Below are 25,910 nucleotides of genomic sequence, written 5' to 3'. Positions count from 1 at the left end.
TGTATAAAGAGATAGATGGAATCTATATTCACTCTGAACTGAATAGTTAATTCCTACTGATAATGAATGTGGCATTTTAGGAAAGATAAAAGTGGTTTAAACTTTTTTGCCAATTAAAAAAGACAGCAGACTCTCAGAGGCTGAATTATAGGTGTATGCAAAATAGATGGGCCTTTACGAGGTGCAAGGTGGCCTGTGGGATTCAGTAAGATCAGTACATTCTGCAAACACTGTAGTTTTATATACTTCTTGTAGTGCACTTTTAATTAGATGATTATGAAAAGGGCACACTGCTTTATGATGCATTAACTTTCTTCACAATTAGATACATGATAGGAGCAAAGATCCCAAAGATAATCTCACCGAAACCATGCCACTGCAGAGATGGAGGAGGGAAGCATTAATTCTGATCTGCCTTAAGCGAGCATTTATCTTTGAGCTGAAGATGATTGGAGCCTGTGGTCCTTAAAGCAAACAAACACATTTCAGCATATTTTTATGTGGTCTCCAGAGTAACTTCACACTAACATTTTAAATGCTATTACAAGATTATTTGAGTGTGTGTGAGAGAAAAGACCATATGGGCTGAGTAGCGACATACAGCATGCTAGGTGGAAGAATGAGCACATGTCACATCAGTGCTGTGGGGAGTTTAGCCTACTCATGTGAGGACTAATCATTGGGGGAGATGACATGGCATGTGCACATGCTCTGCCCCCCCATGTCCAAGGTGTCTCTGCCCCTCCAACCTTCCAGTCTTTAAAAGGGATATTGGATGTGTGGAATGCTTGTGTGCATGATCTTGAACATAATCACATTGCATAAGTTGGGCATTAAAGGAAAATGCTTATTTTCTGGTGATTCACACATTTTTCTCTCCAGCAATGGGATTTTTGTAAGACATGTACCACAGCAATGAAGCTTATAACATGAACTTCTGTTTACTTTTCAGTAATTAAGCAAAATACAAGTGCACATCCTGCGACAACTAGGTGTATTTTGCCACTTGGGAAACATCACTATTCAGTACATACTAAGTGCATAGTGTACAAGAAACCTGAGTACAAAGGAATGGAAATCTTGGGGGTAAGATTTGCATGCATTCCTTCTCCATTGTTTTAAGCTATCCCCTGTACAGGTCAAATGCCTGCATAAAGCTATTGTATATTCAGCTCATATAGTAGATCAAACTACATAACCTGGTATTCTACGTATATGTATACATATTGGACATATATTTTTAAAATAATTTAATTATTATATAGGTTATGTGGATAAAGTAAAAATATAACTAATTACTACCTTGTTGGGAGGGGCCAGTATTTACAGACAATTAACATCATCAACTTTCTCAGTAGTAGCTATGACACTGCTTAACTGAAGAAGGGAGGTTGATAATATCACTAAGTCCAAGAGTGATCAAAATTTTATGTACACTCCCTGTGTTTTATGTGGTAAATAACAGTAATTTACAATTTTGTCAGGGTAACACTTAAACCAGAGTTGATGACATTTAATCTTTGTGGCACTTCTGACCTGGCTGTAAATGTAAAGGAGGGCAGTGTGATGAGATGGGTTTTTAAGTTAAAATCTTTTAAAGGCATATGGGTTTTGTAATTATGAAGTGAGCCAGAGAGGTTCCATTTTGTTTCTTTGTATATAATATCTGTGCTGTGCTGACAAGTTGTTTTCTAGGCGAGCTGAGAGCATGTTATTCTGAAGGCCTGAGAAGGACTCTGTGTGATAAGATAGATGGAATTTGTTGTGACTCTTTGAGACACCACCGTAACCCAAATAACATCTGGTGTGTATGAGAAAGAATTCATGTGATGTAACAGGACTGTTTGCCTAGTAACGAACTCTGATTGGATGACATCGTGGGAAGGTGCATTAGGCCCTTACCAGTTACTCTTGAAAAAGGAACTTTTTACCTATGGACTTTGTCTTTCCAAGACCGACCTTTCAGTGATTCGTGACCTACATTTCAGCCATATGGGACTTACCCTGATGTCTTGAGAGAGAGTTTGGTGGTCTACCTACATGGACTGGTTTCTATGCTTTGCTGGATTACTTTTGGACTTATGGGATTTTCCTAAGGACTGTGCATGGACTATTCTCTATGGACTGTTACCTATGGAATATTCTTTATGGACTTCTTTTCTTGGAATACTCCATGTGGACTATGCTCTTGTAATTTAGTAAGGACTATGGTATATTTACTGGATTTTTCTTTTCTAAGGACTATGGGACATATAATGGATTTTTACTTTTGTTTAGGGATTTTTATTCTATAGTATCACTGAGGACTATAGCCTTGTTATAACCAACTTGGATTATTTTGTTTACTAATGATTTCCTGGACTGGAATTGTTTTTATTCATCTTAATGGCTTTTTGGGTTTTTGAATACTTTTATATTTTTCATGTTTTCTTTGCCTCACTACCTCCTTGTAACTAAACAGCACAATGCTAGTTTATTTGTTTTGGGTTAATTTGGCTTTGAATATCTAGTAACATGCTTTTTCTTTAATAAAATAAAGATTATAAAACTCATTTGATTTCCTGAACAGTACACTTGTCATAGGGTCATCTGAGAGTGCTGCCTCGGCCTAGCTTACTTAGAGTCCTGACAGTGGTGCAAGTTAAGTCTAAGGACTACAAAGCCCACTTGACCTTTTCACAATAATATCTGAGAGTACCAGGGTGTTCTTATGTGGGCAGACTTGTGAGAAGGAGTGTTGTAGCATGGCTGGCTGAATTGGACTCTTTCAGCTCATTTTAGCATGTGCAAACTCCTGATTGCTCTCTGTCCAAGCGTACACGCGTGTTTTCGAACCCGTGTTCGTCACATGGTGGCAGCTGCGCGATGGACCACGTGCTGGGTTTTAGAGTACCTCAGGATGACCAATTTTTGTTCTATCTAGCAGCTTGAGTGACTCTGATCCACAAGCTAAGTTTTGATTGCAGTGGGACACTGAGGCTTCAAGGAGCTAGGTGCTTCCCTGGGTGTAAACAGTAATTTCCTAGGAAACACTGTTTGCCAGCAGTTAGATCTAAAGGCTGTGGTGAGAGGTGTTAAATCTTCAGGCTGTGGTAATGTGTGTTAGAATCTGGGGTGCTCTTTTAAGAAAGAGATTCCCAGTGGGACAAGCAAACTGTTAGGAAACAATTGAATTTGAGCAGTAGGCATGTGCAGGTTGTTACAACGTTGTAGTGAAGAAATTCCAAGATGCATGTCCTTTATTTTTGGAGTGCTTGCACCCTAGTTGAGCAGGTCATTTCACAATCTTAGGATTGCATAAATGACTCTGACTACCTTGTTCGGGACTTGCATCCAGGTTTTTTTTTTTGTTTTTGTTTTGGCCTAAGCGTACTCCTATAATCTTAGGATTTGCCGGAGCACCTGGCCGTGTTCCAGACTAGCTCTGGGTCTCGCCACTACGATCTTATGATCTGTCAGGAGTACCTAGTTGCATCTGGCTTGGCCTAGAGTCATGCCCTATGATCTCAGCATCTGTTGGGATGACCTGGCCCTAGAGGTATCTATCTGCACCCAGTTCAGACATTGATCATCTCTGTAACTTTAGGGTTCACAGAGTGATCACAGTTTTTCTTTTCTCTTCCTTTTGGATTTTTCAGTATTTTGGTTTGGCAGCTGTTTGTTCTCTCGCCTATCTTAGGATAGCAGAAGGGACAGCAGTTGGTCGAAAGTGCAGAAGAGATTTTTAATTTTATTTTGGTTTGGCAGCTGTTTGTTCTCTCGCCTATCTCAGGATAGCAGAAGGGACAGCAGTTGGTCAGAAGTGCAGAGGAGATTTTTAAATTTTCCTTTCTATTATTAGAGTTTTGTTTGGCTTTATCGCTGACCTAGCCTAGGCTAGAGTGCCAGCAGGAATGGAGGAGCAAAATCAGTCTAAAACCGTGGATTTACTCTTAGAAATGGCTTCAGGATTTTTCGAGGAAGCCAAGCAGAAAATTAGGGAAAGAGATTTCCTTTCCTTTATCAGGAAAGCATCCTTTTAAAACGTTTTCTTAGCACAGAACCTGGCTTGATGCAAAGGTTTTTCCAAGTTGGGAGCAACCCTGAGATGCAAGATGTTTGTGTGGAAAGAGTTAACGAGGCCCAGTGGAATGCTAAGGAGCATTCCAGAGAAGACAGCGATTTATCGCCCGTCCAAACAAAGGATTTACAGGCCCTAGAGCCGCGCGCAGAGGGAAGAATGCAGGAAAAAGTTTGCCGCGAAGGGAACTTGAGGAATTTAACATCGGCCGACCCAAGGGGAAACTGCAGAGCTCCAGAGAATTGCAGTGCATTGGAATTCAGCTCAGCACCAACTACAGCTCCTTTTCAGAGCACAGGACAGGTGAGAAGTTCTGAAATAATTCGGGAGGAGACTATGGGTTTGCTAGAAGAAGGAGAGCAAGGGATTTTCCAAAGTAATAAAGCAATTGCTGGGACTGAGAGCTTAGAAGCAACAACAATTCATGAGGGAGTGGAATACTGGGATGGTGGAATAGAGACTCAGCTTAATTCTTTGCCAGGACTTGTGTCAGCAGATCTTGATGCATGTCAGATCTCAAACAACCCCCCTTCTCTTAGCCCAGAGGGAACAGCTAAAGCAGACCCTGTTAGGTTGGCAGAGACCCCATGTAATTCATGGCAGTTCGGAAGTAAAGAAAAATACCAAGGGAGTGGCCTACACAAGGTACCGGAAAAGTCAGCTGAGGAAGCTGGAGGAGTGAAGGTTTTCTCAGAGTCTTTGCCCAGTGCCATAGGAGGAGTTATTTGTACAGAGACCTTGCAGCATGGACTTTCACATTGTGAGACTGTTTATAACACAACCAATCATAGGGGAAGCGCTAACTTGTTGGGATTACAAAGTACTGATGTTTCTCCAGAGACTGAAAAATTTGGCCCAGTACCACAGTTAATCTTCTCAGAAAGATCTTTAGAAAGAAAAGCAGAGGTTTGGGACAATACTTATTTTCAACAGCCTATTTTCCAAGGAAGTGGTGAGAATGCTGATACTGTTTCTGAGGCTATGCAGAGTACTCCCGAGGGAACTTTGTTGCAACAGCGGCCTCTTGTGACCAAACCTGATAGCACAGCTAATTCAGTGATACATGTGTCCAGGGGTGTGGCATTTCTGGACCAAGGTGTGGAAAGCATTGATCAATTTGGCCCAGGACAGATATTGGAGCCTGTGTTAGCTAAACCCCAAAACTTCTTCTCGAATTCACCGGGAGAAACTGATGTGGTGAAACTTTTTATTACAGTCAATGAAGGATTTACTGCTGTTTCTGTTCCTATAGATCTAGAAGGGTCTAAGGGCAATTTAGTGTCTGGAACTGTTGAAAGGCTTTATCAGATTTTAATTAAAGAGGAACATCGCCCTGATACATCATTTACTTGCCCTCAGGGAATTTACCAACTCAGAAAACTAGCACCTGGAATGGAAAATACCTATGTTACTTTTCAGAAATTGGTTGATGAATTGTTTGGTGATTTCTGTTATGTGATTGGCTATGTAGACAACCTTGTAATTTACAGCCCTGATCCAATTCAAGCAGACCAAAATGCTTTGTCATTCTTAGAGAATCAGAGATATCGAAGCCCAAGATTAATGCAGTGGTATTTCAGATTGCAAACATATGATTTTGATGTTAAACATCTACCAGCAAAAGAGGCTTTAATTCCCCACTGCTTATCTCGAGTGTTTAGTGCAGATGCAAGGGGAGAAAATGGCTAGATTTGTTAAAGCTCTGATGTTTAATTTTCTTGGTATTCTGTATGACTATGTTCCTGAGCATACATAGAGTGTTTTCACTATTATTACTTCATATCAGTATATTGGTTTCACAAGTTATTATGATGTTAACCTTGGTTTCATTATTTTACTGTTTGATGACTAGAGTATTATCTGAGCATATGCAGAGTGATGTATTTGATTAAGTATACTAACATGTTTATTCTTCTGTTTTTCAGACTAGTAGAAGTGCCTAAGGCAAATTTCTCTCATGTATGGTAAATACTGTAATTATAACAGTTCTCATGTATCAATTGTTTTGCTATTTTAGAATCATATTTGAAATGTATTACTTTATGTTCATGTTAATATTTTTCTCTATTTAGTTACTGCATAATTATGACATCTCATCTTATTCAGTTATCAAAATTAAAACTTAAATTGTTTAGGAATTTTGTTAATCTTCAGGGGGCTTGTGATGAGATGGGTTTTTAAGTTAAAATCTTTTAAAGGCATATGGGTTTTGTAATTATGAAGTGAGCCAGAGAGGTTCCATTTTGTTTCTTTGTATATAATATCTGTGCTGTGCTGACAAGTTGTTTTCTAGGCGAGCTGAGAGCATGTTATTCTGAAGGCCTGAGAAGGACTCTGTGTGATAAGATAGATGGAATTTGTTGTGACTCTTTGAGACACCACCGTAACCCAAATAACATCTGGTGTGTATGAGAAAGAATTCATGTGATGTAACAGGACTGTTTGCCTAGTAACGAACTCTGATTGGATGACATCGTGGGAAGGTGCATTAGGCCCTTACCAGTTACTCTTGAAAAAGGAACTTTTTACCTATGGACTTTGTCTTTCCAAGACCGACCTTTCAGTGATTCGTGACCTACATTTCAGCCATATGGGACTTACCCTGATGTCTTGAGAGAGAGTTTGGTGGTCTACCTACATGGACTGGTTTCTATGCTTTGCTGGATTACTTTTGGACTTATGGGATTTTCCTAAGGACTGTGCATGGACTATTCTCTATGGACTGTTACCTATGGAATATTCTTTATGGACTTCTTTTCTTGGAATACTCCATGTGGACTATGCTCTTGTAATTTAGTAAGGACTATGGTATATTTACTGGATTTTTCTTTTCTAAGGACTATGGGACATATAATGGATTTTTACTTTTGTTTAGGGATTTTTATTCTATAGTATCACTGAGGACTATAGCCTTGTTATAACCAACTTGGATTATTTTGTTTACTAATGATTTCCTGGACTGGAATTGTTTTTATTCATCTTAATGGCTTTTTGGGTTTTTGAATACTTTTATATTTTTCATGTTTTCTTTGCCTCACTACCTCCTTGTAACTAAACAGCACAATGCTAGTTTATTTGTTTTGGGTTAATTTGGCTTTGAATATCTAGTAACATGCTTTTTCTTTAATAAAATAAAGATTATAAAACTCATTTGATTTCCTGAACAGTACACTTGTCATAGGGTCATCTGAGAGTGCTGCCTCGGCCTAGCTTACTTAGAGTCCTGTCAGTGGTGCAAGTTAAGTCTAAGGACTACAAAGCCCACTTGACCTTTTCACAATAATATCTGAGAGTACCAGGGTGTTCTTATGTGGGCAGACTTGTGAGAAGGAGTGTTGTAGCATGGCTGGCTGAATTGGACTCTTTCAGCTCATTTTAGCATGTGCAAACTCCTGATTGCTCTCTGTCCAAGCGTACACGCGTGTTTTCGAACCCGTGTTCGTCACAGGCAGCATTTAGAACTGAAACAGAAAATTGTTTTTAGACACTCAGTGAGGGTTGAAGATTAGTGGTTACTCTATTTAAGTATAAGTACCAATTTCGTAATATGCTTACAGATTTAATGTATCAACATGAATTCCACACAAAATTTTAACAATTGAAGTGCTCACTAAAATGTCAGTACCCCTAGAAGTGCTATTTTTATTAACACTTTTGCAAGCATGTCTAGACTCTTCTAATGTCTTGTCTTCACACTGAGAAAAATACAGAGGTTAACCTTGCTGACCAAACCTCCTGAAGTGTGAATAAATCCAGCTACTTGCCTAGTCAAGCCCTATCAGGCTTCTTTCCTATCCCAGCCCTAAGTGAATTTTCTAAAAACCAAGCCTTAACTAGTTTCTATTTAAATCCAATCATCCCTTCATCAGCAACTTTCCTGACTCAACCCTTTATGGCTAGTCCAAACCATGTATGACTATTAAATTGTCCTAAATCTCTCTCTGTTTGACTTGATCAACTGTGGCTCTACCATGATGATGTAATTGCCTAACAAGGCTTTACGAAACTGTTCAAATGCCTGGCATGGTACCCCCTCATCAGTGGTGGAATTCAAATAAATTAAGAACAGGTTCTATGTCCTAATGACAAATAAAACAAACAAACAAACAAACAAACAAACAAACAAATGCCCAGGACAGTGGGATCCGATGAGGCTGCTGTTACCCTCACTGTGGGCATATGCCAAACACACACACACAAACAAACACACACCACACAGTGGGTGCTTATGACCAAGTTTGACAGAGAACTGACACACCTCTCCTTCCCTTTACCTCCTATTTCGCCCTATAGCTCACCAGCAAAAATTGCTTCCCTACCCATTCCTGCTCCTGAAATGACTGATAGCCCTGCTTGTTGTTACCTGGAGGCCGCCTTTGCGCACCTGTTGTGGAGTTATTCTCTTCCCCCCCCCCGCTTCCTTCTGGCTTGGAAGGTATGGTCTCTTTTCAATCTGTCGCCACTCCACCTCAACCCCACCACCTCAATGGGTCCTTCAGTTACTGGCTCCTCTGAGTTCTCCTCCTCCTCCATCTTTCCCCTCCACCCCGCATCCACTGCTTCTCCTCGCCAGTCGCTTTGAGGGGTGTTGGTGTTGGTGGCAGCACTGGTGGTGATTATGGCTTCCCTCAGAGCCCTGGCAGGCTCCACCTCCCCCACTCATCTCGGCGGCCGCTTCCTAGAGAAGAGTTTTGATTCCCCTTATCTATTAATATGTTTATGTGTTTTCCTTTCTTGGACCTGGATATATGGCCTTCAAGAATAGTAAATCTTACTAGTGTTAAAATACTGATAGCTGTCTTCTAACAGAGTGGGCCATATGTGTGCCATTTGTCTCCCGAAATTGTCAGTTTTGGGGCAGGAGGAAAAGTTCTTTGTTATTCTAAATGAGGCTTGGAGGTTTGATCTCTTTGTGGTGTGAGTGACTTTTCTATTGCATACCTTGCTTGCATGGATCAGTGAGACCATCACCGATTCATGCATTGGATAGTCTCTGAGATTTAAAAAAAAACCTGTTTCTAGGCAGAGCAACAGTCTTATGAGGTACCTTTAACTTGAAAAAAATCATAGTAAAACAAGGACAGTTGGGTGTTTGACTGAAGCAGTCTCACTCCAAAACTTTTTCCCTCTGTGTCCTGCCCTCATGCCTTGTCAATCACACCCCCTCAAGGAGTCATCCTCCCCCCCTTTCCCCCAGTGATGCCTCTACTCTTTCCAGGGCTCTATCTCTCTCACCCCCACCCCAACTCAGACAGCTCAGTGTGGCACAGGAAGGGCGGCAGCTAATTATGCCCTCTTCCCCCCCATTTGTCGCTGGTCACCTGGCCCCTCCTCCTTCATTCTCAGGCCAGCAAACGGTTCTACGAACCAATAGTACATTTAGGAATCGGTTCTATAGAATAGGTGCGAACCTGCTGAATCCCACCTCTGCCCCTCATCTCTGGAATGTATCCAGACTTGAACTCTCATGGTATTATTGCTCGAGAAGGTAGGCAGAGGTTTGAAGATGTTTTTGCCAGTCCCCAGTTCCAATTGCACACCCCACTGGTACTTTGCACGCATTAGTAATGTATATCTAGTAGTGTTGGCTTCTGGGAGGGGGAGGTTTTATTCACTTTGCATTGAGATATGAATTTACTGCATTTGTACTTCCCAAATGAATATGTGAATCATAACACATCTGTCCTCTAGTTTTCACAATGTGGTTCCATAAACAAGAAATAAACTGTATGGACTGGAATTTAGCGGAAGGGGAGAGACATATGAACTGCTCACATTCATTATGCCAGCACTTATTTTATTAGTGCTTTTTCAATAATGGGGTGTCACACACATTTAATAAATAAATAAATAAATAAATAAATAAATAAATAAATAAATAAATAAATAAATAAATAAATAAATAAATAAATAAATAAATAAATTTGGCACTCCTACTTTGAGAGGTTAATGCTATCTATCCCATTAGCTGAGCTTCTTTTTAAAATTTTTTTATTTATATCCCACCTATCTGGTCAGTCATGACCACTCTAGGCAGCTTACAACATGAGTAAGCCCTCTTGTTCTTCTCGCCTCTGGGTTCTGCAAATTTAGTGAGGTTGGCCATGAAATCCATCACTACCCTGGCTCATTCTGGCCTCCATGTTAGGGGCAGAAGCATACTAATACCGAGGAGTCATTATTCCCATGGAATGCAACCCATACCCAGAAGGCACAGGATTGCTTTCTTATGCATGTATTTTATATTTGTTGCCTTTTTATACGTCACTATATTTGTTGCCCCTGTATACGTCACTATGTTCAATGTACATTATATCACCCAAGGGATCATGCTCTTCCTCAAGCAGTCTTCCAATCTTCTTCTCTGAGGCCCTGAATGTCCAAACCTTCAAATTAATACACATACATACCAAAATGTGTGTGCTAGTGAACAAACAAAACAAAACCATCTTCAAAATATGTATATTTGTGAAAGGGAAATTCTTACAATATATGAATACTTAAGGCTAGAAGTTCCTTAGAAATGGAACACATTAGGAGAAATTCATACACATGCAAAGAAATTTCCATGAAGATATTTTTAAGTTGAGAACTGATGTGACAGAAAAAGCTGGAGGCAGAAAAATAAAGAATACATGAAATCAGAATTGACAAATTTGACCAGTATCGATGTGTATACAGTGATCTGTATATTCATATTTTTGCATGCTACTAAAATGCAAAAAGGAAATCAATTGAAATCATTAAATATACAAGGTTCCCGAGTATATTAAAACATATTAACACCTTCAAATTGAAGTATTTAACTTTTTTCTTGCTTCACATTAGACTGACAATCAATCTATGATTATTTCAGTGACTTTCCATTTCTTTTCTAGAAAATCTTTGCATAGAATATGGTCAATTTTGGTTTTATCTCCCCTTCCATTACATTAATAATGCCTATTGGATTTCAATGAATGCAAATGACTGTCTTGTCATAAGCACAGTGAAATAACTAAGAGATTTATAGGGACATAGAAGTGAAAAGCTGCCATATAACCCAACAAATGGAATTTCTCACCAGTGCCAGTGTTTAAAAATAGTATCAAGTTAGCAACACATTAATATCCTATTTAAAGCTGATGAAAGGAAGGGAAATGTAGAAACAAGGGAAAGGGGCAAATGACAGTTTGATTATGATTATTTAAAACAGATTTTAAATTCTAAAAGAAGAAAACTATTTCTCAGCCATAAATTAGCTGGTAAACATGTCAATATACAAATCATTTTTATTAAGGATAACAAGCAAAGAATTAAATCTCTCTCTCTCTCTCTCTCTCTCTCTCTCACAATAAATTTGCTGGATGCTATGTAATTCATTGAAACACATTAACATTTGATGTATAAATGTATGTATACATTTCTTAGAGCTTTCCTCAGATACCAGCATTTTCAACATCGCTGTACTCCTTTGGCAAATATTAATATTCTCTGAAATAAAATATTAAGAGGAATCTTTTAGCAGTCCATTTCACAATAGTATGTGATGGTTTCAAGCCACCAGAAACTTTATTTCCTGTAAGATCAAAACCAACAGTGGGCAATTTAGAAAAGGAGTAAGAGATATAAAGGTTTAATAGCGATTAAAGGAGGAGGAGAGAATGCAGGATAAAACATTTTTTTAATTCTTTGACCATGGGTGGTTTCAGAAAAGGCAAAGAATATTCTCTCTCTCTCTCTCTCTCTCTCTCTCTCTCACACACACACACACACACACACACTTTCTCTGTGTGTGTGTGTGTGTCTGTGTGTCTGTGTGTGTATGTGTGTGTAGTGCATTAGTGATGAGGTGAAAAGTCTTTTAAAAAGTCACTTTCTCTGACCTTCTGTTGAGGAGCAAAGGGAACATTCATTTTGCTGATATTCTGAAGTGTCTTGTTTATTAAACCAATTCACAATATTGAAAATTCAAAATGGAAGGAGCCAGACCAAACAAGGTCATTTGAGCTCCGATATACCATTTGGATGTGAGGATCTTATCAAATGGTATATTCAGCCCACACCAGTCCACTCCAAAATGACCACTGTTGATGAGCTCTTGGCCTTTTTGTGTCTAATGATTGTGGTGGTCGTGAACCCAAAGTCTTATTTTCATTGTGCATTTCTTGGTTCTTGCCCATCTATGTAATCTCCACAGACTCTTTGTCATCTTTGCAATATTCACCTTTCCTTCAAATCCCTTCTGCTATTTTCTTTCCCAGTTTCTTCAGGCTCCTCAAACTCTGGCAACATGTAGAAGTTCCACAGGGGCCTACCCAACACAGTTTCACTGTTAGTTCATTGAAACCTTAGTGGCTATTTAGTTTTGGAAATGAAGCGAGATTTCATACCATCTCTCACAAGAATATAATCAAGAGCTATGTCCAGGGAGCTTGAACAAATGGGACCTGGAACATTGGCTCAGCTGAGGGGCTCACTCCATCATACTTTTCATATCTTGCAGTTGTCATCTAGCAAGAGCCTTCCATCAGGCTCTGGTACAGCACTGATGAAAAGCACAATTATTTTCATCAGCTTGGCAGAGCAATCAGTTCCTTTTGGCTCCCATCTTTTTGAACTATGTGACTTCCATTAGAAGACTCTGAAACCAACCTCTGCTGCTGGAATGTGCTCTTTTTCTTTCCTCACTATCTCCCCCTCCCCTCATTTCTTTTACAGATTGTAAGTTATGGGTCTGGGAGTCTTATTATTGATCTTTGTAGGGAACTTTTCAGCTAAATAACGGGTTGTAAATATCTACCTGTTTTTCTAATTATCATCTATCATTTGTGACCTGTCTCTATATGTAATTAAATAATAGTCCATTCCTATGTTCTACAGATGTGGATGTGAAAGATAAGCAGTCTCCTAGTCCAAGTCTTTGCTATAACTGTGACACACATACACTGAAAGGTACCATATTTGCCGGAGTATAAGATGACTTTTTTGCCCTGAAAAACATGCCTCCAAGTAGGGGGGGTGTCTTATACACTGGGTGCACTTCCAGCAAGCCCTCACTCTCTCCCAGCAAAGTCACTTACCTGGTAGTAAGACCGAGTACACTGAGCCCCGCTCCTCCTTGGTAGCCTCAGAACAACCAGACTCTAGCGCCGAACAGCTGACAATCAGGAAGCGGCAGAGAGGCAGCAGCCATTTTGAGATGCAACCACATGACTGCTGCCTCTCCAAAATGGCTGCTGCCTCTCCAAAATGGCTGCTGCCTCTCTGCTGGTTTCCGACAGTCAGCTGTTCGGCACCGATGCTGTCCTTTCAGCAAACCCTCGCTCTCTCCCAGCGAAAGGAACCAAAAGCAGCAAAACGAACTCTCCCCATGATGCCGCCAAAGCAGAATCACACATGCGGAAGAGGGGGTAGTCTTATACGGCAAGTATATAACAAACTCTACATTTTGAGTGGAAATGTTGGGGTGTTGTCTTATATGCCCAGTCGTCTTATACGCCGGCAAATATGGGTAATTGTGTTATTTTCAAATCCTTGAATATCTTAATGTATAAGTAATGAAAACAATTAAATCAATCCTGTCAGTACCATGGATTGCACATTTCAAAGCCTGACTTCTTATCAGTAAAGAAGTGTTTGTTGCTGAGCAGACATCAATGCAAGGTTGCTGAATTCTTGGCCCTCCAAATGTTGTTAGATTCCAGTTTTCATCATTTCCATTTGGCACATTGTCACTTTTGTTTTGGAAAGTGTCATTATAGGATTTTCAAGGTAAGAAAATTTTAGCAGTGGTGTAGCATTGCCACCTTCTAAGCAGCACTAGCAAAAGGTAGCCAGAGTGTCACTGCCATTGTGAAAGATCCTCCTGCAGTGTGATCTTCAAAACCTTCCAGAACTTTCTCTGCTCCCATCATCATTGAAACTATCCATTCTCTTCTGCTGCTATGGACATTACTTCTGAAGAGGGTGGCTGCATCTTAGTCTGTTGACTCCGCTATGAACGTTCTGCCTTAGGTGACCCTGCTAGGCATTCAGGCTTGTACTGGAGTCTAGCCTCCTGAAGGAATTGATCTCAGCTTCTCTGACATCCTCAACCTCCGTCACAACGTTGAGGTGTGCATCGAAGAAAGCGTGAACTGAAGAAGAGGAGCCGCCATAAAGAATTTCAGATCAGTAATCTTACAGGCAGAAAGTAGCAATAACTTTTGAATAGATTTCTGATGAAAGTGAGAAGAAACTGCCAAAGCAGAACTGTTATTGAAGATTAAGAGGAAAATCACAAGTATAGAAGAATTACACAAACCCTAGCTCACTGACAATGAATAAACTGAGATTGCTAAAGATTTTGTATTTCTTGATTTAGTCTTCAATCCAAATGAAGGCTGCAGCTAAGAAGACCCTTATCATCAGGCAAGCTTTCTCTTTATGACTGCTTGAGTGGGGTTTTAAATGGATACTTGTGCCTTACTGCTTTGAATGTGTTTTTGCTGTTGCTTTTGCTTGTTGTCTTTTAGTGCGGTACTTATTTGATCCTTTTTATGATACTTATTGTTTTTAGCTTTAAATATTGTTGTGGTGTCCACCCTCGTGCCCCTTGCTTGACCTTCAAGCCTCAGAGCACACAAAGGCAGACACTCTCTCATTTTACACTTGCTGCCACCAGGTGATCTCTAAATCACCATTTACTTCAGAAAGATCCAGGTCCACATTTCAAGTTCTTTTAAATAAAACTTTGGTTTATTGTTTACATAGATTGATTCATAATATCTTCTGTAATTAATCACATCTAAATTTCCCAATCTACACACTCTATTACTCAGTCTGGCTTTTCTCTCCTGCCTGACTCTTACATTTCTCTAACTGAATCAATCTCACTCAATCTACTCACTGACTTGAAATACCCTAATCTGACTTCTGACTCTGACTCTTATAGCATTTCTCTTGGTTCTGCCTCTCAGCAACATGAATATTCATAAACCATTACATCATACAACAAGAACCATAGATCTAATAAATGGAGAATGCTACAATTGTCTTTTAATGTAAGCCAGCTTGGATTCTTCTTAAGGAGAAAGAGGAGTTAAAAATATTTCAAGTCAATCAATAACTCAATCAGAAGAAGGCTGACACTTGGAAGGACAGAAATGAAGGAATTAGAAAGTAGCAACAAGTATAAGGATGTGTTGCTGGAGACTTAGGCCAAGATAAACCACACTTGTATTTCTTATCACCATGTATGGGTGTAGACGTTTGACACTAAAGAAAGCTGATAGGAATAAAATTGATTTGTTTGAATTAGGTGTCAGAGGAGAGCTTTGTGGATACTGTGGACTGCCAGAAAGAAAAGGACATTTTTGAGATCACTCATTCATAGGGTCATCAAAAGTTGGAAGCAATTTGACAGCACACAACAACAACAACATTGCCCATAATACAACTTGTAGTCCAACAACATTTGGAGGGTCATGGATTTCCCACCCATGTATTAGAATAGATTACTAGGTGCATGTCAATTTGGTTTTTGAACTATAAATCCCATAATTCTCCATTCTCTGACTTCTGCCAGAGAGTCCCATACATACAGAGAGATAAATTTGGCTCTTCTGGAGAAAAGGCGTAGCTGCAAAGGCTTCCCACTAGGGATGGTGGGATTTACAGTACAAAAAATCTGAGTGGCATTTCCCAACAGATAACACACAGGCAAATGTGTCCCACCAAACATTAGACTGCAATCACTATTGTCATCAATGTTGCCTACCATTCTGAAGGCTAAAAGGAGATGCATTCCATCTATTTTTGCCATAGATGAGGAACTGAACAATGAACTTCTAATTCTAATAGTTCTAGTTCTAATACTCATGTAACCATGGTACTACCTTATCATTTAAGAAGTCTGACAGCCCATGAGTTACATTATCTTACCTCTTAATTTTGAATAAGTTTGGCTCATAGTATTTTGTAAAATATTTAGTGAAAGTCTAACATCACTTTCTGATGAGATAACGGGAAATAAGATCCCAGAGAGCTAGAAAGAGAGTAAGACTGTTAAAATTCCCCAAACATAAAACTGCACCAGAATTTTGGCCTATTTCATTTCTTAATGAAGATTCTGGGTCTTTTTAGCAATATTAGCTTGAAACATTAATTCATTTATTACCAAATATCTTCATTGCTATCCCAACCGGGAATAATGACGTAAAACAAAGATGTGAATTAAATATGGGCCACTTTATTGATAGCATCAAAATACGATAATGGCAATCCTTTGCCAAAAGAGGGGGCCTGCTGTAGTGTGGAAACAGGTGAAAGGCAGGGGTATGCTGACACTCCTTAATCAATAAATGGATGAGTCCCTGGCCCCAAGTTCCCACGGTCTCCAGACAGCAGGAACCCGGCCAGCTGCTAATAAAACACCCTCAGACCTCAAGACATCTTTTGCTGATAACTGTTGGTCCAGAAGTAGCCCAGTGCATCCTCCCACCACAAACACTTTTGATCCACAGTGCTGGGAAGTGGGATGCGCTGTTGGCTTAACAGAGATTACAATTGGGACACACCGAAAATAGCTGTTATTTCCTCACTACCCCCCACAGCATAGGGACTAGCCATGCTATGTCCCATGCCCGCCACAGAGCCGCTCGAGCTTGACAAGCAGGCCCCCTGTGATGTCTTTTAAAAATATGTCCAAAACTGCATTTGACAGGTGGAGACATTGCTCCTGAACATTTCAGGTTTCGCAACATGGATCCTGTGGTGACATACCACCAATCTGAGGCTGCATCTGCAGACGCCTCCACATATTTCACTGTTCAGAACAGTCCTCACATGGCCTTGCCAGGCTAACTGAAGAATAATTGTGGACCACATGGATCCGAGGCCATGGCCACCGACACCTCTGCACACTTTTCGTTAACACTTGCACGAACCTTGTTAACAGCAACAGTCCTCACACAGCCTCGCCAGGCTAACTGAGGAAAAACTGTGGACCACATGGATCCGAGGCAGTGGCCGCTGACGCCTCTGCACACTTTTTGTTAATGCTCACACAAGCCTTGTTAACAGCAACAGTCCTCACACAGCCTCATAAGGCTGAGGAGTAATTGTTGACCACATGGGTCTGAGGCCATGGCCGCCGCCACCTCTGCACACTTTTTGTGTACCCTAAACAAAACAATCCTTTTTTTAAAAAAAGAACACTTATTTAAACAAGCTTGATCCCACCATAAATCAACTGAATTAAACAACGAATAGCCAAGAAATAAGCCAAGCAAAAAGCTCCAAACCCGGAGAGGGAGCCGAATGCTTCCCTCCCGTCCCTCAGGAAGAGCTGACATGTGAAAAGATGAGCCAGGCAGCTCGATCTTCTCCTTCTGATAGCCCGAAAAAGGAAGAGGGCAGTGCAAGGGGAAAGCCACTTAAATACCTAGGGCTTCCCTGCCTCTCACACAACGGCTCGTGAGTCTTAAATGCAGTCTCTCTCTATCCTGGGTGGATAGCAAGGGTCGATTGCGCCAGCCAAAGGCAATGCCTTGCCAGCGATCGCAACATATTGATCAGTTTAGATTTATGCCAGGCTCTTGGATAGCTCCTGCTGTCGTGAGAGTCTTTATTGTAGAGGACCATAGTGATATAGGTAAAGGTAAAGGTTCCCCTTGACAATTTGTGTCCAGTCATGTTTGACTCTAGGGGGCGGTGCTCATCCCCGTTTCCAAGCCATAGAGCCAGCGTTTGTCCGAAGACAATCTTCCGTGGTCACATGGCCAGTGCGACTTAGACACGGAACGCTGTTACCTTCCCACCAAAGTGGTCCCTATTTATCTACTTGCATTTGCATGCTTTCGAACCACTAGGTTGGCGGGAGCTGGGACAAAGCAACGGGAGCTCACTCCGTCGCGTGGATTTGATCTTACGACTGCTTGGTCTTCTGATCCTGCAGCACAGGCTTCTGCGGTTTAGCCCACAGTGCCACCACGTCCCATATATAGTGATATAGCAAAACAAATTACTCTCTTGATGCTTTAAAAGCATTTGAGCACATAGAATGGTCGAATGCTTTACTTCAATTATTACGATATTTTACTATGGGATAAAAACAGTGGTCCTTATGAATGACATGACTTTGAACTCTTTCATCTTGAGAGATGACCTGAATCTGTTCTTCACTTCCACTGTGTATTCGTAAGGGATTTGGTTTAGATTATACCTGACTAGCCCAGTGGTTTTTCCTACTCTCTTCAGTTTAAGCTTGAGTTTTGCAATGGGAAGCTGATGATCAGAGCCACCATCAGCTCCAGGTCTTTTTTTTTTTCTAACTGTATAGAGCTTCTCCAACTTTGGCTGCAGAGAACGTAATCAATCTGATTTCAATATTGCCCATCTGGTGATGTCCATGTGTAGAATCGCCTCTTGTGTTGTTGGAAAAGAGTGTTTGTGATGACCAGCTTGTTCTCTTGACAAAACCATATTAGCCTTTGCCCTGCTTCATTTTGAACTCCAAGGCCAAACTTACCTGTTGTTCCTTTTATCTCTTGACTCCCTACTTTAGCATTCCAATCCTCTATAATGAGAAGAACATCTTTCTTTGGTGTTTATATTTATATTTATTTATATTTAGTTCCTAAATATAATAGGAACTAATATCATGGAGAAAGTGTAATTATGACATTTTCCTTTTCTTCTCTAACCCAATTAGCTGTAAAGAATGTTCTTTATGTGTTTCAAGCTTTTACTAGAATCTGACAAATCAATTTAATATGTTTAAACACCTCCGCAGATAGTAAAACAACAACAAAAAAGATTTACATTTTAAGTGATATACATTTCTGCAAGAAAAAAAGAAATACCTCATAACTGCTGGATAACTTAGTGGTTTAAGTCTCTGGCGGTAGAGCCAGAAGCTGGGAATTCAATTCTCCACTGTGCCTTCTTGACAGGGGCTGGACTTGATGATCCGTAAGATCACTTCCACCTCTGTAATTCTAAGATTATAGTGGTGCCTCGCTTTATGATTGCCCCGCATTACGACGTATCTGCTTTACAACAATCTTTTTGCGATCGCAAAATGATGGTCTAAATGGGGGAATTTTGCTTTGCGATGATCGGTTCCCTGCTTCGGGAACTGATTCTTCACAAAATGATGATTTTTCAACAGCTGATCGGTGGTTTCAAAATGGCTGCCGGGTAAATAAAATGGCTCCCTGCTGTGTTTAGGGATGGATTCCTCGCTATACAGGCAGTGAAAATGGCCACCGTATGGAGGATCTTCGTTGGTCGGTGAGTTTTAAGCCCATTGGAATGCATTGAAAGGTTTTCAATGCATTTCAGTGGGCTTTTTATTTTCGCTTTACAATGTTTTCGCTTAACGGTGATTTTCCTGGAACGGATTATCGCTGTTAAGCGAGGCACCACTGTATTGTATTTCATTAATTTTAACTAAATTTGAGGAACTCTGTGTATCAGCAGACATTACTGTCAAGATGTGACATTTTGTGTGCATAGAGTGTTAAAATAATTTAGAGGGTGTAATAAAAAATAGCCCTAAAATCTGCATTGTGCTTTAAAAATGAGGTTTGGACAGCAGTTTTCTGGGAGTTAATGCAAAACAATACAGCCTTCAGTGAAGCAAGGTCATTATATCATTACATTCCTGTCAGTTCAATGTGTTTTACAAATAAAAGCAAAGTATAAACAAAAGAGAGAATTGAAAGCATATTGAAATAGGTAGAACATCTGCTGCAGTGTTTTAATATGAGATGGTATTTGCAAGTCCTATAACTTTTATCCTCTGTAGCTATAATACTCTGCTTTTACAGGACCTTGATGCATCAGATTCTTTATTTTAAAAGCCTTTTCTCTCAAGCCTTTGCAAATTTTATTCACAACAGTGATGACCATAGTCATAGTGGCAGTCTGCCAGATTTTGAGTTACAAGCCCTTGGAGTTACAGGAGGTGTAACAATAGAGATATCTATTATAAAATTTCAGTTGGTGCACCAGGCCCTGGAGCTCCAGGTTCTGTAGAAAGGATTGTTGATATTAGATGAAGGAGAAACAAAGGTATACATAATGGCTAAAAAAGATAGCTAGGGCAAAGAAGAAAGAGAGCACTTCTAGAGGGAGAAAACTCTTCTGGGAGGTAATTTTTTTATTCTAAGCTGATGTGACTTTACAATTGCTTATGCTCTAGTCTTTTAATTACATAGTCGGTAAAGATATGTGCATAGATGTGACTTAATTGAGAGTTAATTTTTTATAACTAAGATAGTACGCCTTTGTAATACTTTTTTATTTTTAAGTATTTGTAACACTTTAATTATAGTTTTATTATTCCATTTTATGCACCATATTAATTTTTATTAGAGCATTTTAAAGTTTTGTTAGAGTAGTTACTTATATTTTCCATTTAGTTCATTAAGTTTTTATTGTTACATTCATAAAAGATTGTATTAAGTTTTTATAGTTAACTTTTTTTGGGTATTCAATAGATATAACCAATATAGCACATTTATATCTTCTTGTATGTGCCTGTTCAATAAAAAGAAAAGAGCCGGGATTTTCTTGGATATTCAGTTTACCTGTCTTGCATGGGGCAAATAAGTTAAAGGATAATCAGAAGGAGGGAGTAAATTGTACAGGGTGCAAAATATTCCTCTGGTTCATACTGGACTTAACCGTTTTGGGATAAATATCAATTCTGATGAGCACAGGTGCCTATAATGTTCTGTAGGTCTCTAAGGTTCTAAGACTCCCTGACTTGACATTTACTACTAAGCCAGGTCTCACTTATGCAGGAATTCTTGAAGTATCATATTCTGAAACATCAGGCTCCAGACAGACATGGGAAACTAACTTTACTGAGATCTCAAAAGGTGAATGGGATAAAATCTGAAAATTGCCTTAAAATTATGTGGAGAAACATATATAAGCAGTGCCTAATTACAACCCATCTGTGGCAGTGATATCTACCAATTTTCCTTAAATGCTGGAGAGGGCTATCTCCCCTATAGTGTCTGAATGCCCTCAATCCTTCAGATTTTGGACCAGTTTTCTAGAAACAATTACAGGACGATGTTTACAAAAAGAGAGTGATCATTTGCTTTTATCAATATTTGCAGGAATGAGGATCTCTGCTCTTCGTAAAGATTTGATTTTGGCATTGCTGGCAACAGCCAGATTAGAATTTATTCAGCTCTGGAAAAAATCTGAATAACCTTAACATTTCTAATTGCCACAGTACATGATTCTGCCGATGGATCCTTTAATGAAACAGACTCACAAACTGGGTATGCTCAAAGGCTTGGAGTCCTCAAATACATTTATCAAGACTTTGTTACCTTTTTTCAGTATGTAAATAAGAATACACCGTTTCAACGACGAATTTCTGTGTTTTGAAATTTTGGAGGGATGTTTTTTAATTCTTTTTTACAGCAGTTGAGATTGATAACTACATTGGATGTTATAATGTATGGTATTACCTGTGTTGTTAGAATCAAATTAATGCATTATTGATTGACTTGTATTAAGAGTAATTAAAAATAAGTCACAGCTCAGTGCATTTTGTGGCCTGAGAATCCACTCACCACTTTGCTATTACTTTCAAGATTATGGGGATTATGTATCTCTAATATGATGGGCAATGGAGGCCAACCAAACATTTTGACTTACAACTCCTATCAGCCTCATTCAGCTTGTAAAAGTTGTAGCCCACAATATCTGGAGGGTCAACGTTTCCCTCTCACTAGAACACTATCTTCAGAAAGAAGTTATAGTTTTGAGTATTCAGCTTCTATCTCATTTCTTCCTTGTTAACCCACTCCTTAAAAGCTTTTCTTTGATTACTACATCATAATGTGCCCCTCGCCCCCCAATATCTACTACCATTCAACTACATCATAATGTGCCCCTCGCCCCCCAATATCTACTACCATTCAAGAACTCTATTTTACATGGAACATTGTTCATTTATTCTTGCACTTGAAAACAATTCTGTAAATCTTCCTCAGCTGCATAAAACCTGTGGTGGTGAACGCAGGGAACAGAGAATTTGCTGATCTTCCTGTTTACAGACACAAGAGCTGTACTTTCAAGACAGAAAATCAAAAGCAGTGCATGTCAGTATGGAAACAATATGTATTTACAGCACTGGCAATCTGTGTGCTTGTCTTTTCCAGGGCAGGCTCAAGTCCTTGTAAAAGTTTATAAGTGATTTAGATTAAAAGCAGTCTCAAGTCCTCCTAATCATAATAATTACTATACCCAAGCGTCCAACTTAATTTGCATTTCCAGTCCACAAGTGCATGAGTTATGGTCAATAACCCTCCCAGCTGAGAGTTTTATTGCTGTTTGCTAAATAAGAAGAAAAATGAACAGCAAGGCTGTAAATCATAGCATAGCAATTGCTCTAACTTGTAGTAGATCATAAGTGCAAAGCCAAGTCCAATATACATTATTCCTTCACCCAACACCGTCTCTGGGGAAAAAAAACATTCAAATTGTTTCTGCACTACTCATATACGGTTTGGGCCTTGGAAGTTGGGCCTTAATGAAATAATAATAATGATCTTACACCTGCAGAGTTAGAAGGAACCCTGTGGATCATTCAGTCCAGCACCTGTCAGGGAGTCAAAGTGGGGAATCAAATTCCCAACCTCTGGCTCTGCAGCCAGATGCCTGAATCACTGAGCTATCCAGCAGGTTGTGGTCAGCCATTATGGAATGATCATGATTCAGATGTTTATCGTGGCAGGCATGTTCACATGCCAGTTTTATGATCCAAGGCAAGCTCCTGAGGACTGTAGGAACAACTGATTTTTCCAAACAGGCAGTTCTGCTCTCAGAGATTTGACCCATGAATCACTCAGTCTCATCATGTTCAACTCCTTTGAGAAATGCAAGCAGGTGAAAAATGTCCTTGCTTGAACACTGGCTTTCAAAGCAGTGGTGAATAGCCAACATCTGATTAAGAAAACAGAAAAAGGCTGGAATCATCTATTGATGAATGAGCTGATGTTTTCCTAAAGAACATAAGACAGTAGAGTTAATTCAAGGAACATATTTCAGAGACCAGATGAGCCATTCTTATCTTAACAACATATTTTATATTTAGGAGAAAAATATAGTATACAGTATTGGTTTCTGTCAGTAGTTGAATGATTTCCTACTAGGTTTAGTTCACTTCATGCTGTCCTTTGCTATGTAACATTCTAAACATATATAATTTCTGATTTTAGCTTTGCAACAAAACACAAACTAAAAAAAATAAAAAACATGTCACGAAGTATTGGTTTTCATTGTTACTATTTTTAGCATATTTCATATTCATCTTTTACTGCTCATATTTTTAGCCAGGTTCAGATTCTAACTTGCCATATGTTTTGGTCTCTTTTTTTACAACAAAATTTAAATCTTAAACAAACACACAAACTATGAACAATGAAGGATGCCAAATGACCTGTGTCCATGTTGCAGGAGTGTGCAAGCTGTCCCCTACATCTTAATATGTGACAACATTACAAGTGCATGTATGCAGATCTCTTCCATAATGACAGATCATGGCTTTTAGAAAAGGTTTTCCATTATTGTTTTTGTACAGTTTATGCATTTTGGATCACTTAAAGAATGATTAGTGGAGCCACTGCTATGATGATAGACATTCCTGTCTGCACACCCATTATTATTGTTGTCATTTTGTTTGTTTTATAGGTTCTAATTTTTCCTAATAAGGGAACCTTAGGCAGCTGTGCTGGTAATGGGACCATAGAAGGCCTACTCTGATGATTTTATACTCATGGGATTTCTGACAGATTACTAAAAAGTGCTTCAGCTATCACATAGTTCCTTCTCTTCAAAGGGATGGATGAACACTGAATTTCAACCAACTCTCTCCAGTGGTAGAAACAATCAGCCCTAAAAGACAATGGTTATGTGGTCAACAGGTTATCAAGGTGAAAGAAAATATAAAATTATTCCTTCAAAACAGGATGGAGCATATCTAGCTGGGCAGCGTGGGTGCAAAAGCAACAGATGCCTACCCAAGCACTCTGGCCACTTTTTCTGACAACGAGAATCAATTGCTGAACAACATCTTCGCTCTGCCTTTGATCTTGATATCATTCTCTTGTTTAAAAGACATTGCTATGTTGAAATATGTCAAAGAACGGTACTGTTGACCTAATGCAAGTTGCTTTGTTACTCATCATTTAGATAAAGGCACTCTATAAATGCCACTTTCAGATGTCCTCACTATATAGTTTGACATGAGGTGCCCAAATTTAATGTCCTGAAACTCAACAGTCAAAAAATCATGGGGATTCTGTGGCCCACCCAAACAACAGCCCTCTCTGCTACTTGATCCTCAGAGTTTCTCAGTCCTCCATCGTAGGTTTCTAGCATTGTTTGGGCATATCAGAGGCTGCAGGAGAAGCCCCATCTCACCTCCACTAACACTTGCAGAAATAATTCTGCAATTTCCATGTCTTAATGGAAACAGTCTCCAGGTTTATATATATTGTCTCCAACTAATTCCTTCCTTACTGTTTCCACAAAATATTTTAGGCTTCCTGTCAGCTTGTGATTCATTTTTCTTTTTTCATATGACAATTTTTGTAATGTGAATGTTGGAAAATTTACAAATAAACAGTGACTTCAAACAACAAGCTTATCATGTTACATTTAAATATATTCCATTGCATATCTCCAGTTGTAAGTGTTGATGAATTAATGTTTCATTTTTGCAGAGCTATTTTTCTAGCTCATTACAAAAAGGGATGTTTGAGCACTTTCATAAGAAATGATGATTGCTAGGCTAAGAAGGAAATTATTCTTTTTGTTCTTTTATGGAAGCAAAAAAGATACAAACTGAGATGATGGTACCAGCGTCATTTTAATTCTGAACTAGCAATCCTTAGGATAATTATAGAAAGTAATAGCTTCAGCTTAAACAAATACATTTTTTATTTGACTGCAAATAAAGTTTTTGGAATTGTATAAAAAGGTAACAAAATGGTTATCATATTATTAGGAAACACAGAAACAAGCTCCAGTTTGTATTATGTGAGCACTGATTTCTTTATCGTTTTATTATGGACAAAAGTCAATAAAAGACTAAATAAAAAATACCAAATTAGCTGACAAATCTAGAACCCCTGTGATAACTTTATTCATAAAGCTTTAAGATGCCTGTGATGAACAATAATGATGTCATCCATTCATTGTGCATCCCAGGAGAACAGCCAGCCTGTATGGCCTTGGGCAAACTGCACCATCCGAGGTGCCCGAAAAAGAAGGGAATGGTAAACCACTTTTGAGTAATCTCTACCTGGAAAACCTTGAAAAAGGTCAATATAAGAGAATTAACTTGACAGCTCATCATCATCATCGTCATTTTTAGAAACATTTCTATTCTACTTCTCATATGCAGAAGTACTGAAGTGTTACACAATACCACCATAAAAATAAAATAAAAAGGGGTCAAAATCAATTACACCGCCAAAAAGTCTAATAGATGTGGAGGGATAGTTTTAATGCAAGACTAAAAGCTTGCTAGACCCATTGGCATGAATCTATGAAATGAAAGCCAGCCAGTAGCTTTATGGGAAAGCAGATGAGGCCTGAAACAATTTCTGGCAGCTGGTAATAATAAAAATAAGAATAATACAGAGGAGGAGATGATGGTGGTGCCCAAAGTCATATGTTCACTTATCTCAATTAGGCTAGCTTGCAACCCTATACAACACTCTGCACTTAATAGGATTTTTTAATTGATTTGTTTTGGTTTCCTGATAATTACACATAAAGTTCAAAGTGGACTAAATAAAGAAGTTCATTTTAGGTGAATTTCTGTGTATTCGGGGTTCACTCTAAAATACGA

At 39.1% G+C, this 25,910-nt stretch overlaps 1 long non-coding RNA gene across 1 annotated transcript; it reads left to right on the top strand.

The window, feature by feature from the left end:
* Window positions 1–956: 956 nt before the first annotated feature.
* On the top strand, window positions 957–25,506 carry LOC110089998 (uncharacterized). Its single transcript, XR_002302306.3, has 3 exons — window positions 957–1,086; window positions 21,157–21,324; window positions 23,744–25,506. It is a non-coding gene; the product is annotated as an uncharacterized LOC110089998 (long non-coding RNA).
* Window positions 25,507–25,910: the final 404 nt, after the last annotated feature.

This window comes from Pogona vitticeps, chromosome 2, assembly GCF_051106095.1.
Source record: "Pogona vitticeps strain Pit_001003342236 chromosome 2, PviZW2.1, whole genome shotgun sequence".
Classification (NCBI taxonomy): Eukaryota; Metazoa; Chordata; class Lepidosauria; order Squamata; family Agamidae; genus Pogona; species Pogona vitticeps.
The sequence above is the reverse complement of the archived record's forward strand: the minus strand, read 5'-3'. Positions and strand labels throughout refer to the sequence as shown.